Genomic DNA, 16,922 nt, shown 5'->3' with positions numbered 1-16,922 from the left:
TCAAGTCGGCACAGCGCTACAGTAGCTGTACACGGTCCAGCATCAATGCCTTGCATTTGGTTACTACGGCAATGGGTTCAAACAAATACCAGCTTCATAAGTGGTTAAATCTTCATTCTGTACAATGACATAACTTACGAGACAAAGGCAGGAAGTTTAAAAAGGTTGCTTAAATAGTGCTTATTTATTAGCTTACAGTGTATGATTAACATAAAAAATGCACACAGCTGACAAATCAAAGAAAGCTCAATTCATTTCAACAGAATATCGTGTTCAGAGCTAAGAAATGGGGACATTGCATGCAGATGGTGGGACTCTTTTTAACTTGTAATGTGTCTTTGGATCATCTAAGAAAGGTACTATTGACAAGCATCTTGACAGCACAGTACACAAAAACAATAAAATCAAAACTTGAAGAACAATTACCAAACAAGCCTGTCACAATCACAGGACTGTTTAAAAAGAGCACAGAAAGTGGAGAAACACGTAATGGCAACACATTTTAATTAGTGGAAGCCTTTGTGCAGCGAACATACCGGTACAACGGCTGGGTCAATGAACTATTACAAAGTTTTTTAATGAAAAAATTCTGAATTGTGGAGCCGTGCCTAACAGTGAGATCGTGTCTAACTAACCAGCTTGATTTTTTTGAGGATGCAACATCTACAATTGATAATCGCAAAGCATATGACATGGTTTATTTAGATTTCCATAAAGCTACTGACAAAGTCCCTCATAAAAGACTAATTCTCAAACTGAATGCAGTAAGGATTCAAGGAAATGAATGCACATCGATTAGGGAGTGGTTAACATGTAGATATCAGAAAGTATTGATTAGAGGAGAAACCTCAAAGTGGAGCAAAGTAACCAGTGGAGTACCACAGGGATCAGTATTAGGTCCTCTGCTATTCCCAATCTACACTAATGACTTAGATTCTGGTATAGTAAGCAAACTTGTTAAATTTGCAGACGACACAAAAAAATAGGAGGAGTGGCAAACACTGATGCAGCAGCAAAGGTCCTCCAAAACGATCAAGACAGTATTCAGAACTGGGCAGACACACGGCAAATGACATTTAACAGAGAAAACTATTAGGTACTGCACGCAGACAATAAAAATGTGCATTATATATACCATATGAGAGATACTGAGATTGAAAAAGTAATCTATGAAAAAGACCTAGGAGTTTATGTTGACTCAGAAATGTCTTCATCTAGACAGTGTGGGGAAGCTATAAAAAAGGCCAACAAGATGTTAGGACATATAGTGAAAACTGTTGAATTTAAATCAAGAGAAGTAATGTTAAAACTTTACAATGCATTAGTAAGACCTTATCTAGAATACTGCGTTCAGTTCTGGTCACCTCACTACAAAAAGGATATTGCTGCTCAAGAAAGAGTACAAACAAGAGCGACCAGAATTATTCTGGGTTTAAAAGGCATATCATATGCAGACAGGCTAAAAGAATATAATCTAGTCAGTCTTGAACAAAGAAGACAATGTGGCGATCTGATTCAAGCATTCAAAATTCTAAAAGGTATTAACAATGTCGATCCAAGGGACTTTTTCGACCTGAAAAAAGAAACAAGGGCCAGGGGTCACAAGTGGAGATTACAGTGGCTCTCAAAAGCATTCATCCCCCTTGGACTTTTCCAAATTTTATTGTGTTACAACATGGAATCAAAATGGATTTAATTTGGAGTTTTTGCCACTGATCAACATAAAAAAGTCAATAATGTCAAAGTGAAAAATAAAATCTACAAATTGTTCTAAATTAATTACAAATAGAAAATAGAAAATAATTGATTGCATAAGTATTCACCCCCTAGAGTCAATATTTGGTAGAGGGAACTCTGGTGAACAGCAATTTTCAACTCTTTCCACATATTCTCAATCGGATTGAGGTCCGGGCTTTGACTGGGCCACTCCAGGACATTGACTTTTTTTGTTTTTAAGCCACTCCAGTGTGGCTTTGGTTGTATGTTTGTGGTCATTGTCCTGATATAAGATGAATCTTCTGCCAAGTCCCAGGTCTCTTGCAGACTTCAGCAGGTTTTCCTCCAGGATTTCTCTGTACTTTGCTGCATCCAATTTGCCCTCTATCTTCACAAGTTTTCCAGGCCCTGACACAGAGAAGCATCCCCATAGCATGATGCTGCCCTCACCATGCTTTACGATAGGGATTGTGTTCTCAGGATGATGTGCGGTGTTAGGCTTGCACCAAACATAGTGCTTGGCATTGAGGCCAAAAAGCACTATTTTGGTCTAATCAGACCATAGAATCTTCTTCCACTTGGTCTCAGAGTCTCCCACATGCCTTCTGGCAAACTCTAGCTGAGATTTGATGTGAGTTTTTTTCGACAATTGCTTTCTTTTTGCCACTCTCCCATAAAAGCCTGTTTTGTGAAGCACACAGGCTATTGTTGCTGTATGCACAGTGTCTCCCAGCTTAGCAGTGGAAGACTGTAACTCATTCAGAGTTGCCATAGGTCTCTTTGTGGCCTCCCCCTGTGTAAACTTTAGATTCCTCACTCTGTCCTCCTTGGTCGCTGTCACTGTCACAAACTCAGAACCATACTTACTTTTTCTTTCTCGCACCCATATCTATCTATCTATCTATATACATATTATAATAGTGTGTGCACTGCGTGCTGAATTCAGCACGTTGTGACAACCGGTAAATGAATCATTTAGCTTGCTTTATTTGTGCATATAATTAGCTTAGTGAATACAGATACCACTGGTTAATTTTTGTGCACGGTGTGGCTTCCCCCTGCTATGCTATAATACTGCTCATTTACCGCCATTTAGTGAATGAGGCCCATAGTGATCTATTTTCTATCTCACTTTCCAATGAGAAGAAAAAAAATTTTTATATATATATATATATATATATATATATATATATATATATATACACACACACACACACACACAGTGCATATAGAAAGTCTACACCCCCTTTCAAAATATTCAACTTTTGTTGTCTTATAGCCTGGAATTAAGTTTGGTTTTTTGTTTGTTTTCATTTATCTACACATCCTATGCCACTACTTCCAAGTGAAAAAAATTTGAAGAAAGTGTCCACCCCCTTGTAATAGTAATCCTACTGTAGCTCAGGTGTAACCACCTTCAAAATTACACGCCAAGTTAAGTGGCCTCCACCTGTGTTAAACTGTAGTGATTCACATGATTTCAGGATAAATTCAGCAGTTCCTTTATGATCACTCTGCTGGGTAGTGCATTTCAAAGCAAAAATTAAACCACGAGCATCAAGGTACTTTCAAAAGAATTCCGGGACAAAGTTGTTGAAAGGCACAGATCAGGGGATGAGTATAAAAAAAAAATATCAAAGGCCTTGAATATCCCTTGGAGCACAGTCAAGACGATTAAGAAGTGGAAGGTGTATGCACCACCAAGACCCTGCCTAGATCAGGCCATCCCTCCAAACTGGATGACCGAGCAAGAAGGAGACTGATCAGAGAGAGACCAATGGCAACTTTGCAAGAGCTACAGGCTTTTATGGCCAAGACTGGTCAAACTGTGCATGTGACAACAATATCCCAAGCACTCCACAAATCCGGCCTGTATGGTAGGGTGGCAAGCAGGAAGCCATTACTCAAGAAAGTCCACCTTGAATCCCATTTGAAGTATGCAAAAAAACACAGGAGATTCTGTAGCCATGTAACCAGTTTTGTGATCTGACGAAACTAAAATGGAACTTTCTCACCTAAATGCGAAGAATTATGTTTGGCTCAAACCCAACACAGCGCAGCGCATCACCCAAAGAACATCATCCCTACTGTTTAGATTGGTGGTGGCAGCATCATGTTATGGGGATGTTTCTCATCGGCAGGGACTGGGGCACTTGTCAGGATAGAAGGGAAAATGAATGGAGTCAAGTACAGAGAAGTCCTTGAGGAAAACCTGCTGCCCTCTGCAAAAAAGCTGAAACTGGGATGGAAGTTCACCTTTCAGCATGACAACGACCCAAAGCACACAGCCAAAGCTACACTGGAGTGGCTAAGGAACAAAAAGGTAAATGTCCTTGAGTGGCTCAGTCAGAGCCCCGACCTAAATCCAATTGGAAATTTGGGGCATGACTTGAAGATTGCTGTCCATCAACGCTCCCCAAGGAACTTGACAGAGCTTGAACAGTTTTGTAAAGAAGAATGTTCAAATATTGCCAAATCTAGGTGTGTAAAGTTGGTAGAAACCTATCCCAACAGACTCACAGCTGCAATTGCTGCAAAAGGTGCTTTCACCAAGTATTAACTCAGGGGGGGTGGAGACTTATCCAATTATTCAGTTTAAAATGCATGAAACTCTAAGGCAATGACACAGCAAAATGTGAAAAAGTTCAAGGGGGTGTAGACTTTCTATAGGCACTATGTGTGTGTGTGTGTGTGTCTCATTATATATATATATATATATATACACATACATACACACACATATATATACATACACACATATATATACATACACACACACAAACACACACGGCTGTGCAAAAGTCTTGTTGCAAATGTTGACATGCTGCATTTCTCTATTTTGATGCATTATGCGCATCAAGAATTTACTCAAAGCTTCCACTACTGTTTTCTACTATTATAACAATCTTGACTTGCATAAAGAAGGAAAAACATTGAGTGAAATAGGTCGCATCACTTGATTTTCAAGGTGTGATATCCAAAGTATAATCAACAAGTACAGAGAAATGTCATCTGTAATTGAAAAACCCATGACTGGAAGACTCAAAAAGCTGTGCAACAAAGATGAGCAATACTTGAAGATAATGTCCTTAAGGATTGTTTTCATTTATGTATGTTTAACTACTGGATAGTTTGTACTGCATGCATGTAACACATCAAATGAAAGGCCAAAACATGTCTTTTGTAAGTTGTTACAGGATCAGGCAAACTATATGTGGTAGAGATGAGAATATATGTTTTAAAAAATAATAATAATAATAATAATAATAATAATAATAATAATAATAATAATAATAATAATAATAATAATAATAACTATAACTGTCAGGCAGTTTTACGGCTCCCAAGCCCCAGTATCAGTACTCATCTAAGTGTGTTTAGTTCTCAATGTGTCAAGTTTAAAATCAGCAACGTCAACAGTTCCACAGAAGAAGATTTTTAGTTTTTTTTTCAAAAATCCATCAGGCGGTCATCTTGTTTAACGCACAAATGCCATTTTTGAAAATGTAAGTTTTACCGACACAGGCACAATGGTTTTCAAGTTTGGAGTTAATCAAGTGAACCATTTTTAAACTGAAGCAGTTTTAAATATAAGAAGAAAATGTAGGAGTGGCAGTCATATTGTTTCATGAAACCTAACCATTTTGAAATATTTGTATTCCGCTGTCAGCGGAATGATGCCTATCAAGTCTGGAGTCTGTTGGTCAGACAGTTTTCAAATAAAAGCAGTCTGCTCTTAAGGGCACGTTTCAGTGAAATTTGTGGCAGCAATTTTACTATTGAATTGTATCAAAACAACTTCTGCTTTGCAAGCAGGTTTGTATGGTGATAATATATACATACCAAGTGTCAGATCAATCACTTGAACAGTTCCAAAGAAGATGATTTCATGAGGTTTCAAGAAGAATTGCGTCTTACGGCCATTTAGGTTTAACAGCAGTTTCTTAAGTCAGTTGTATTGCTACAGTATCAGGGAAAATGCTTGTGAAGTTTGGAGTTAGTCAAGTAAATTGTTTGTCAACTGACGCAGGTTTAAATTTCAAATGTAAACGCATAAGTGGCAGCCATCTTTTTTCATAAAACATCACCATTTTCATATATTCGAATCTCATTGTTACTGGGACGATAACTACCAAGTTTGGAGTTTGTTGGACAAACTGTTTTCAAACAGCAACAGTTTGTTGTTAGGGGCTTGTTTTGATAAGATTTTAGCAGCCATTTTGACATTAAAATTTATCACAGCAAATTCTGTTTCGCAAACTTGATGCGGGTTTGGATGCTGATGATATATGCCAAGTTTCCGATCAATTGCTTCACCGGTTCCCAAGAAGAAGATTTCGAAAGATTTTATCAAAAAATGGGTTACGGCGCCAATTGCAAGGAAGCAGCAGCAAAAATTTTTCAGCATGTGACAGCCAATGTATCCAGCTTGTTACCTGCCAAGTCAGAACCTGTTCAGGCACACAGCCCCGAAGCAGCAGCAGTTTAAAATTTTGGGAAGAAAAAAAAAAAATTAAATATATATATATATATATATATATATATATATATATATATATATATTATATATATATATATATATTATAATTTTTTAAAATAAATAAAGCTTTTATAGGCTTTCGAAATAAAAATAAAAAGGGTTTAATAGGCTTCCCATAAAAAAAAAAAAAAAGTAAGTTTTTCCAAAATAATCATGTTTGGTCACTGCTGTATACACTGCACCATTGACCCACAATATGAAATGGTGGGGGGGGGGGGGCCTGAGCTTCTATGCTTTCCAACAATGCTGCCCCTTTCAGTCTAGCTGCTACAATGACAGAGCAATAGACTCAAAACAAAACCTAAACTGTGAACTCTGTCACATGACGAGAGGCTTAACTTCAGGCGATCGCAGTTCCGCATACACACACTGAATAAGTCTTTGGAAAGCTCCAAGTCTGTACTTTTAAACAAGCCATGAACCACGTAGGTGGCTTTTGCGGTACCTCAGTAATATGTGCGGAACCTTCGGTGTGCTTGCGCCCCAAAATGAACGAGGCTGAGTTTTAAGAGTTAATGCAAAAGTCCCCGCTTGCAAAACAGCTAGATTGACTTAATATTTTCAAAACTGTTTACTTACTGCAGTGTACTGAGTTTCTATAATCCTGAAAGGCAGAGAATCACGTACAAGAGAAGAAAATATCTAGCACTACTTTTATTTATTTATTTTAACCAGAACTACTCAGAATGTGGCTCATAGTGCTTTCGTCACTGACACCCACTTCCTTAGAGATTGCTGTAGCGTTGACTAACTGTAGCCAGTCTGTTGCACTGCACAATTTGTGTCAGCCTCCTTTGGCCTCTTTCATCAATGAGTCGTTTCCGACCACTGGAATGCCGATGGCTGGATGTCCTTTGGGTGGTGGACCATCCTTGATACACATGGGAAACTGCTGAGCGTGAAAAACCCAGCAACGTTGCAGTTCTTGACACACTCAAGCCGGAGCGTCTGGCACCTGCTACCCTACCCCGTTCAAAGGCAGTTAAACCTTTTATCTTGCCCATTTACCCTCTGAATGGCACACATACACAATCCATGTCTAAATTGTGTGCGTGTGTGTGTGTGTATATATATATATATATATATATATATATATATATATATATATAGTAAAAGATTACACCACTTTTCACGTTCGTTGCCCCTCTCAAAGTAGACCCAGGACACAGAAATGGAATTGATTTAAGCGCTGACGTGCACTTTTAATAAACACCACTCAAATAAATTAAACAAACAAACACCTAGCTCCTTCTCTGGAGCACTAACTATACTGTCTGGAACCTAACTGAACCAGGACAGCTAAGCTGTTTACCTGTAACCCAGACACAACTCACAAGGTTTAACACAGCACTTTACCTTAACTGCTTGGAAGCAGACCACACCTTCTGCCTCCCTACGCACAGCAGCCCCGAACAAACTGCCTGTCTCTCTTAAATACCCTTCACCTGGCTCTAATTTACAACTACCACCAGGTGCAGGGGATTACTAAACAATCAAGAAATTAAACAATTAGACCCAAAAGGGCATTCTCATAAGTTTTAGCAGGGAAGGATTTTAACCCCCCTCCCTGCTACCTTACAATATATATATATATATATATATATATATATATATATATATATATATATATATATATATATATATATATATATATATAAAAATTATTGGGCTTCAGTGAGTTACAGGAAAATAACTCCATCTACGGTTTCTGTGACGTCATAAACAGACATTCTATGTCGTTATCCGTTAGTGCGTCTAGCTTTATTTGGACAATTGCCTTTACCTTGTTGTAATTTCCTGTTCCCCTGATAAACGAATCTACCAGCTTTACATTATTATTATTTGTTTTTTTTAAGTTATTCTCATTTTGTTGATCATTAATGAACATTTCTATACAGTGGGTGTTATCAAGTGATTGAAAAGGAGACATTTTGTTTTGCTTTTTAATTGAAAGTGATGGTCTAGATGAGTCAAATGGGTCAAAGTTCAAGTATATTTTCCTCTAGAGGAATTATCACTTTTTGACATGACTACTGTGGTATTATGCCTTTTTTCAAATGGCTCAGAATGCAAATATAGCCTTCATCCATTTATTATTTATATATACAGTGCCTTGCAAAAGTATTCAGACCCCTGACCAATTATCTAATATTACTGAATTACAAATGGTACACTGAAATTTTGTTCTATTCGATTTTTTTTTTTTTTTTTAAACACTGAAACTCAAAATCAATTATTGTAAGGTGACATTGGTTTTATGTTGGGAAATATTTTTAAGAAAAATAAAAAACTGAAATATCTTGCTTGCATAAGTATTCAACCCCCACACATTAATATTTGGTAGAACCACCTTTCGCTGCAATAACAGCTTTAAGTCTTTAGGGGTAAGTATGTACCAGCTTTGCACACAGTGTCAGAGTGATTTTGACCCATTCTTCTTGGCAGATTTGCTCCAGGTTGTTCAGGTTGGTTGGACGACGCTTGTGGACCGCAATTTTCAAATAGTGCCACAGATTCTCAATAGGATTGAGATCAGGACTTTGACTGGGCCACTGTAGGACATTCATCTTTTTGTTCTTGAGCCACTCCAAAGTTGCTTTGGCCTTGTGCTTGGGATCACTGTCCTGCTGAAAGGTGAATTTCCTCCCAAGCTTCAGTTTTTTTAGCAGACTGAAGCAGATTCTCTTGCAGTATTTTCCTGTATTTTGCTCCATCCATTCTTCCTTCAATTGTAACAAGATGCCCAGTCCCTGCTGATGAGAAGCATCCCCACAGTATGATGCTGGCACCACCATACTTCACTGTAAGGATGGTGTGTCTTGAGGCATGGGCAGTGTTAGGTTTGCACCACACATAGCGCTTTGAGTTTTGGCCAAAAAGCTCCATCTTGGTCTTATCTGACCACAAAACCTTTTCCCCACATCGCAGCTGGGTCACTCTCATGCTTTCTGGCAAACTCCAGACGTGCTTTCAGGTGGTACTTTTTGAGTAACTGCTTCTTTCTTGCCACCCTCCCATACAGGCCAGTGTTATGCAGAGCTCTTGATATGGTTGACTGGTGCACCATTACTCAACTCCCAGCCACTGAAATCTGTAGCTCCTTCAAAGTGATTGTTGGCCTCTCTGTGGCTTCTCTCACAAGTCTCCTTCTTGTTTGAGCGCTGAGTTTTGAGGGACGGCCTTTTCTTGGCAGTGCCTGGGTGGTGTGATGCAGCTTCCACTTCCTGATTATTGATCCAACTGTGCTCACTGGGATATCCAAACACTTGGATATTATTTTGTACCTTTTCCCTAATCTATGCATTTGTGTTACTTTATCTCTAACTTCTGTAGAATGCTCTTTGGTCTTCATTTTCCTTCAGATTCACAGCCTTACCAATGATCCTTCAACAGTGGGGTTTTTATCCAGAAAATGTGACAGCAACTTTAATGGTTCACAGGTGGAGGCCAATGGTAAGGTAATTGTATCCTCGTTAGGGCAATTTCTTTCATCGGTGCAAACTGGGAGCTTCCACAGCACAGGGGCTGAATACTTATGCAAGCAAGATATTTCAGTTTTTTATTTTTCTTAAAAATATTTCCCAACATAAACCCAATGTCACCTTACAATAATTGGTTCTAAGTTTCAGTGTTTAAAAATAATATCAAACAGAACGAAATTTCAATGTACCATTTGTAATTCAGTAATATGAGAGAATTGGTCAGGGGTCTGAATACTTTTGCAAGGCACTGTATATACAGTGTGTGTGTGTGTATATATATATATATATATATATATATATATATATATATATATATATATATATATATATATATATATATATATATATATATATATATACAGCTCTGGAAAAAATTAAGAGACCACTGCAAAATGATCAGTTTCTCTGGTTTTACTGTTTATACGTATGTGTTTGGGTAAAATGAACATTTTTGTTTTATTCTATAAACTACTGACAACATTTCTCCCAAATTCCAAATAAAAATATTGTCATTTAGAGCATTTATTTGCAGAAAATGACAACTGGTCAAAATAACAAAAAAGATGCAGTGTTGTCAGACCTCGAATAATGCAAAGAAAATAAGTTCATATTCATTTTTAAACAACACAATACTAATGTTTTAACTTAGGAAAAGTTCAGAAATCAATATTTGGTGGAATAACCCTGATTTTCAAGCACAGCTTTCATGCATCTTGGCATGCTCTCCACCAGTCTTTCACATTGATGTTGGGTGACATTATGCCACTCCTGGAGCAAAAATTCAAGCAGCTCGGCTTTGTTTGATGGCTTGTGACCATCCATCTTCCTCTTGATCACATTCCAGAGGTTTTCAATGGGGTTCAGGTCTGGAGATTGGGCTGGCCATGACAGGGTCTTGATCTGGAGCATTGTCCTGCTGGAAAAACCAACCTCAAGGTTGTCCTGGAAGAAAACTTGCTTCCTTCTGCTCTGACAATGTTCCCCAACTCTGAGGATTGTTTTTTCCAGCAGGACAATGCTCCATGACACACAGCCAGGTCAATCAATGTGTGGATGGAGGGCCATCAGATCAAGACCCTGTCATGGCCAGCCCATGGATGGAATGGCATGCCTCCGAAGTATGCTATGGTGGCCATGCTGGTTGAGCTTGCCAAGGACTTGGTAAAGATCACCAACTCTGTCACCAGCAAAGCAACCCCAGACCATGACACTGCCCCATCCATACTTGACAGTGGGAACCACACATGCAGAACTCATGCGCTCACCCTCTCTGCGTCTTACAAATACTCAGCGGTTGGACCCAACTATTTCAAATTTCAACTCATCGGTCCATAAGACCGACTTCCTTTCCTCAAACGTCCAGTTTCTGTGTTTTTTGGCCCAGGGAAGTCTCTTCCTCTTATTCTGCACTCTTAACAATGGTTTCTTTGCAGCAATTCTTCCAGTTAGGCCAGCTTCAAGCAATCTCCTCTGAACAGTTGATGTTGAAACATCTGTACTTCTAGTAGCATTTAGCTGAGCTTTTATTTCAGGGGCAGTTACTCACCGGTTTCACAGATTTGTGACTTGAATGAACTTGTTCGCTGATTCTGACCCTTGGCCTGTCTGACCTTGTTCGGTCCTCAAGAGTGCCAGTTTCTTCAAATCGTTTAATGGTCTTGGCCACAGCAGTTACAGACACTTGCAAAGTTCTTGCAACTTGTCTTAAAGATTGACCTTCATTTCTTAAAGTAATTACAGACTGTTTTTTTTCTTTGCTTAACTGAGCGTATTTTGCCATTTTCTGCTCCCTTACATTCAGGAATGACAAACTTGTGCCTATGCTACCTATATTTATAGTAATCAGGGACCCTCACCTGTTAACAATAATTGGTGACAAAAGGTTAATTGTATAATTTTCCACTGCTGCCCTACAAAGTCTTTCAAAACAATAATATATTGAAATAAAATATTATCCTTTTCTGAAAATGTATTACCCAATTACAAAGAAACAAAGTGGGTTACCAAAGCAAAATTAGTAAACTCCAAAATGTATTATTGTGCTACTGTACACTCCTCCATATTGTAACTGCAGAATACCAAAATCTATTATTTTTTAAATAATTGACTGTAGAAATCATTGTATAGGTTGCACTGGCGTAAAAGTCTCTCTACCCCCTTTTTGAGGCTTCAATGTTATGTATTTTATTATACAAGTACAATTGTATTATACTTTAGCTTATTAAAGTAACGAAACAAGTTCAAGAAAAATATTTTCTTTGTTTAACTGAACATTTATTTCCAAAACCATACTTAGATAATAGTTTCAGCTCCCTTGAACTTTACAAATTTGTTGTATTAATTGAAATTTTAAAGAAAAGCATTAAAACAGTGCTGCTTGCATCAATTAACAAAACACTAGGTAAACAGTGCACCATCTAATATCCAGTAAATGAAACAGCTGACATCACAAACAGCAGGTGTTTATATTTGTGTAACAGCAAAGATTTGAAGGCAGTCATCTTCCAGGCTGCTTCACAGAGCAGGATTCATCTAGTTAATGTAACCCACAAGTTTCAGAATTCTGCCTGAAGGGCAGGAGTGAACCGAGAGTCACATATCTGATAACTGCAGTATAATAATGTGTATAATTTGTCCCAAAGTTTGTTTTTTTTCTTAACCAATGTAGGTTAGAGAAAGTTCCCGTCCACCGTTTGCATTAAAAAAAAAATTAAAAAAAAAAAAAAAAGTTCAGTAACATAAACTTTTAACATGCAGTTCAGTCTTGCTCATATATTTCACCTCTAACACAACTAACTTAAAAACCAAAAGAAACAAAACATACTATTCTTAAAACAAACAAACAAAAAAAAAAAGTCTTAAGGCCCAACTTGGTCAGGAGTTGGTCAAGGCACCAATACCATGTATGATCTGGTGAGCATTACTACTTACATAGGTCTATTTGAGCAAGTTTGGAGTTTGTTGGTCAGCGTTCAGATAGCAGCAGTTTGTTGTTAGGGGCGCATTTCGATAAGATTTGTGGCAGCCATTTTGACATGAAAACTTATCACAGCAACTTTTGCTTCGCAAACTTGATGCAGGTTTGGATGCTGATGATATACGCAAGGTTCAAATCAATCACTTCACCGGTTCCCAAGAGGAAGATTTCGAAATGTTTTATCAAAAAATGCGTCACGGCGCCAACTGCAAGGACGCAGCGGCAAAATGTTTTCAGCATCAGGCAGGCAATGTATGCAGCTTGTTAGTTGCCAAGTCAGAACCTGATCAGTCACACAGCTTTGAAGAAGCAGAAGTTTAAAGTTTTGGGAAGAAAAAAAAAAAAAACTTTAAAAATAACAATAGGCTTCCCAGCCTTTGGCTGGGAAGCCTAATAATAAATGTATTATTGTATCAGAAATGCAAAGTCTAACTCAATTGGAGGAGCTTGCTTGGTCTCAATTTTAATAGTCTCTCGCCTAAAAAAATAAATAAATGACAAATGTGTTTTAATAGGATATTTTCACTGCTATTTTCTTTTTTTAAATCTCAATATTATAATATTTTCTGTACAGTTGAACTGTACAGTATATAAGGTATAATCATCAAAAAAGTTTCTTTACCACATTAAGTGGGCTGACAGTACATACAGGGTCTGGTTTTATGTACGTTTACTCACAATTATCTAGCGTTTGACAACTATGTTATCTTGAAATCTTAATAGTGGAATTAAACCTATGAATGTCAAACAAGAATGAAGTGAAGATGTTTGTTATTTTTGGCCCTAATTCTGTAAAAACTTTAATCAAAACTGACAGGTGACAACCTGCCCGTCACAGAAAAGAATTATGTGGATAACACCGATTTTTTTTTTTTTTTTTTTTTTTTGCGGTCTATACAAGAAAATCCGCTGTGACACTCATACTTCCTTTTGCAGTTAAAATGGCCAGAAAAAGATTGGCAATGCAATGCTGAAATGTTAAAATCCAAGTTTTCCCACAATAGGAATGTAGATATTTCCAGTAACAAAGCAGTAGGAGTTTTTTTTTTTTTTTTCCTGTTTAAACTATCAGCCGTTTGCCAGCAAATGTGAACTACTTTTCACATTGAGAAAACCTGCACTGGGCTTCTGAATCACACAGTTCCCAAACAATCACACCAATGGCCTTACTACTCCTAATGGAAATAATCACAATTAGATTGGAGGCCAACATCCCTTTGGCCCTGTTCCGATAAGTTCCTATGTCAACAGCTTTCAACGGATCAGCCAATCAACTAATACCGAACCATGAAATTAAATAAGTGTATTATTTGAAATGGTCATAATAATTCAGAAACAAAATTAACTTTGGTGTCTAGAATTGAGATTCTCTTAAATGGGTTTTTCTGAAATGAGCTCAGGACCTTAAATAAATGTATCCAGTTTGTTTCTACACAGCAAATAAATGCACACACATCACCTTGAACTTGCACTTAACTGCTCCACACTTTGCTATATTCTACTACTGCTCTCAATCATAATTATACTTTCTGTATCTTGTACTTGATTTTACTCTTAAAGGTAACCGTATATAACTGCTCTTAATCATAATCACTCTCAAACGTGACTATTTTAATTTTTTCTCTCATTTGAATTTGCTCTTACGTACTACTGATTGTACTGTATTCTATAACTGCTATCCGTAATATGACACTTCGTAATGTGACACTTTGTAACAACTGTAAGCCTGGATAAGGGCATCTGCCAAGAAATAAATATGAATATATAAAGATAAATAAACATATTTTATACATTGAACACATTATTCAACATTCATGGACCCAGGGCCCAACAGGCATCACAGCCAGTACAGGTCAAACAAAGCAGTTGCTCTCAGAACAGTTCTGGTTAGCAGTCATATTCAACCTGCCCAAGAAGCTGTGCATTGGCTTAAGGGTGACCATTTTCTTACAGAAACAAGGACTCTTCAAATTTAATTTAAATTACATTTTAAACATTTCGGCTACATACTGTACTTATCAGTGCTATTTTATCTTTTCTGTTTTGTACCCAGAAATATTTCACAGTATGTGTAGTATACTTAAAACAGAGGCTTATGTACTTGCAAAAACATTTCAAAATGAGAGGAAGCTTGTGTCCCTCTGTAACCACACATAAGCCAGCTGTAAACAATGTCTTCTTTCTGATTGTGTGTGAAGGCAGCTTAACCCATGAAAGAATGATAGATAATCAGAAACAGTGTACACTGAGTGTAAATTTCATCATGACTTGGCATTGTAGATCAAAAACAAAACTGCAACACTTAAAAAGCAACTGCTCATCTGCAACAGTTTACATAAATAAAAGATCGACCTGTTCTAATAAAACTGTACAGTAGGTACATACATCCTGTAAAGTTGTATCCATGATTATGTAGGGACACGTTTCATGGTACAAACATAGTTTGCGTTTTCTATTGTGTGTGCGTGGGTCCCGTGTAGGATTAACCACAGAGTATGGTTTGACCGATTGGTGACCAATGGTCTTGACCTGTTTTAGGTATATATATATATATATATATATATATACTATATATATATATATATATATATATATATAGATATAGTATATATAATATCTGACAATTTTTTACTCTGACCTGTTTTAATTATTTTCTGAATATTTATTTTAGGCAAACATTCTATTGTCACTCTGGTTACCAAGAAATACGTGATACCAATTACTTGATTACATCTAATCAAAAGTACTGTTATCTAGCCTTATGCTGCTATTTTAGCATACATTTAGCTCAAAAGACTCGGTGTTCTTTTAAGACAATAAGAAACATTTTGCACAAAAAAAAAAAAAAAAAAAAAAAAAAAAACTATTTAAAATGTTAACTGATCACTACACATTGACAGAATAGGACGACAAAACAAATACAACAATGTACAAGCACTATTACAAATGCCTCTTTAACAAGAACATATTAACAGTATTAATTAAAAGTTCTATTATTTGCATACTAGGATGTGTTGATAATTTTCTGTTTTGCTTCCTGAGTTGTGAAACATTTTGTTTTTGCTATAAGTAGTATCATGGCATGTGCATTAAGGATAACAGTGACATAGGAGGCAGGACGGGTTTAAGGGAGTTTGTAGGCATTTAAAAAACACTTTTGGTGAATGTAAACAAACAGGACTGTCAAATACTACTGTTTTAATCAAGTAGGGTATATAGAAGGATATAGGCATAATATAATTTAAAAACAGATAACAGATATAATGGAATTAGTTTTGAATAACACTTTTTTAAACGAGAGACACCATTATAGTACTTTTTAAATAGCAAAACCTAATTGTAGGTTAAATTAAAGTATATTATAATATTTTGAAAAAGGTGTCGGCAAGTAAGAAGAGTTTTAAAACTTTTAGTTAAACTATTTACTCGAGATTCAATAAATCAGTATTTCCACTTTTCTGAGGCTCTGAGGTTATTGTATTTTTATTTTTATTTGGAGTACCTTAATAAAACTAATATTGCTGCTTCTCCTAAGCAGAGTAACACTTTTTTTTGTTGTTTTGTTTTTTTGTTTGTTTACCTCTGCTTCAGGTAATATTAGCATACGCGTACTTATTGGTAAAGCCAAAATGGCGTTGAAACAAAGTCCTTACTGACAAGGTATACATTCAACTGCTTACCTTTATATGGTCAAATGACACGTTTCCAAAACTATTTTCCAACCGTATCCACCTTAGAATGCTTCCTTTTAACTTGCTTCCTTGTACTAATCAGGACCGCTTTCAACTCCCTGGCCTGAAAGAACAGTTCCAAGGTAAAAAAAAAAAAAAAAAAAAAGCAGATCTTCATGGACGATTTTTAAAGCAGTATCTGATTAGGATCAAGAATGCACTGGATCCCCAAAGCGAATCCTTTCGAATATAACCCAAGTTTTAGAAACATGGCACGTATTCCTCTTAGTCGGCTTTTTCTTGTTTCATTCTTCCTGGTATTTACATTTAACGACCATAATGTGCGTTTCCCGTGTCCTAATCCAATCTCTCTGTACTGGTGCTTGGATTCTGTATGCATAAACGTGTTTCTCTCCGGGCACCTGAAACAGAGATGTTTTGATAGCAAGGTCAAACCCCGCCTCTTGTTTATTCTGAGCAGTCCTGCTACCAAGCCGCTTCCACACATATACACCAAGTCATGCGGTTTGGTAAGG

General features: G+C 36.9%; 1 protein-coding gene across 5 annotated transcripts in view; it reads right to left on the bottom strand.

The window, feature by feature from the left end:
• The window catches only part of LOC121295466 (inactive ubiquitin carboxyl-terminal hydrolase 53-like), a 74,225-nt gene extending 57,303 nt beyond the window's left edge, over window positions 1–16,922 (bottom strand). For 4 of the 5 annotated variants that reach the window (XM_041220104.1, XM_041220139.1, XM_041220129.1 and 1 more), the window contains exon 1: window positions 16,396–16,921. The gene's annotated coding sequence lies outside the window, so the exon portion shown is untranslated. Of the gene's footprint in view, window positions 1–16,395 lie in introns of all 5 variants that reach the window. The other variant, XM_041220122.1, reaches the window with a different exon arrangement.

This window comes from Polyodon spathula, chromosome 2 (genome assembly GCF_017654505.1).
Source record: "Polyodon spathula isolate WHYD16114869_AA chromosome 2, ASM1765450v1, whole genome shotgun sequence".
In the NCBI taxonomy this organism is placed as follows: Eukaryota; Metazoa; Chordata; class Actinopteri; order Acipenseriformes; family Polyodontidae; genus Polyodon; species Polyodon spathula.
Note: the sequence above shows the minus strand (reverse complement) of the source record. Positions and strands in the feature narration are given on the sequence as shown.